Genomic DNA, 1,958 nt, shown 5'->3' on the forward strand with positions numbered 1-1,958 from the left:
AAATGTTCTGTTTTTAAACAAAGGTAAAAAGTAGGGATGTGTTGGCACAGGGGAGTTTGGCCAGCTTCTGGCTGTGTTTGTTTATACTTATTCGACCATTCATGTGTATGAAGGGATTAAATGTGCCATTCAGGAAGCAGGACATTTCCATACACTTCCCTTCTATTGCTCACAGCTTTATTTCCATTTTTCAGATGTGAAAATTAGTCAAGTAGCTGGAAAGGAATGGTGCAGAATTAGACCCTGGGCTGAATATCCATTTAACGGGATGGTTGTCGTTTATGAGAGAATGCTTTTTTTTTTTTTTTAATTGTGGTAAAAAAAAATATACACAACAAAACATATACCAATTCAACATTTCTATATGTATAATTCAGTGATATTGATTACATTTTTCAAGGTATATGGCCATTCTCGCTATCTTTCATTATCCGTTACTAAATTATTCCAACCTTGCTTGCTGAAAGTGAAGATGACTTGAACCACTTACTGATGAACATTGAAGACTACACTCTGCAGTATGATTACCCCTCAACATAAAGAAAATGAAAAGCCTCACAACTGGAGCAATAAGCAGCATCACGATAAATGGAGAAAAGATTGAAGTTGTCAAAGACTTCATATTACTTGGTTCCACAATCAACACCAATGAAAGCAGCAGTCAAGATATCAATGACGTCTTGCACTAGGCAAATCTGCTGCAAAGACCTCTTTGAAGTTCTGAAGAACTTCAAAGATGTCTCTTTGAAGACTAAGATGCGCCTAACCCAAGCCATGGTATTTTCAATTGCCTCATAGTCATGTGAAAGCTGGACAATAGATAAGGAAGACTGAAGAAAAGTTGATGCTTTTGAGTTGGGGTGTGGCAAAGAATTCTGAACATACCGTGAACTGCCAGAAGAACTAACAGATCTTTCCTGGAAGAAGTGCAGCCAGAACGCTCCTTGGAAGCAAGAACAGCCAGACATCTTCTCACCTACTTTGGTCATGTTGTCAGAAAGGACCATTCCCTGGAGAAAGATATCATGCTTGGTAAAGTAGAGAGTCAACGAAAAAGGGACAGGGCTACAACAAGATAGATGGACACAGTGGCTGCAATGATGGGCTCAGATATAGGAAGGATTGTAAGGCTGGCACAGGATGGGGCAGTGTTTCATTCTGTTGTATGGAGAGTCACTATGAATCGGAGCTGACTCAATGGCACCTAACAACAATTAACATAAACTTAATGCCTCTTAAGCAAAAACTCCCTCTTCGCTCTTCACTCCCACCCCTGATGACCACTAATAATCTTTGGTTTCTATATATTTGCTTGTTGTTGTTTGTTGTTAGGTGCTGTCGAGGCATCTCTGACTCATGGTGACCCTGTGTACCACAGAATGAAATACTGCCTAGTCCTGTGCCAGCTCCATGATCCCTGCTATACCTGAGCCCATCATTGTAGCCACTGTGTCAATCCATCTTATTGAGGGTCTTCCCCTTTTTTGTTGACCCTCCACTTTACCAAGCATGATATGCTTCTCCAGGGAATGGTCCCTTCTGACAACATGACCAAAGTAGGTGAGACAAAGTCTGGCCATTCTCACTTCCAGGGAGCATTCCGGCTGCACTTCCTCCAAGACAGATTTGTTAGTTCTTTTAGCAGTCCATGGTACTTGGCATTCTTTGCCAGCACCACAACTCAAAATCATCCACTCTTCTTTGGTCTTCCTTATTTACTGTCCAGCTCTCACATGCATATGAGGTGACTGAAAATACCATGGATTGTGTCAGGCACACCTTAGTCTTCAAGGAGACATTTTTGCTCTTCAGCACTTGAAAGAGGTCTTTTGCAGCACATTTGCCCAATGTTATACATCGTCTGATATCTTGACTGCTGCTTCCATTGGCATTGATTATAGAACCAAGTAATGTGAAGTCTTTAACAACTTCATTTTCTTTCTTTTTTTTTTTTTTTT

This window comes from Orycteropus afer, unplaced genomic scaffold (assembly GCF_000298275.1).
Source record: "Orycteropus afer afer isolate SDZICR_OR568_19922 unplaced genomic scaffold, OryAfe1.0 scaffold00092, whole genome shotgun sequence".
Lineage (NCBI taxonomy): Eukaryota > Metazoa > Chordata > Mammalia > Tubulidentata > Orycteropodidae > Orycteropus > Orycteropus afer.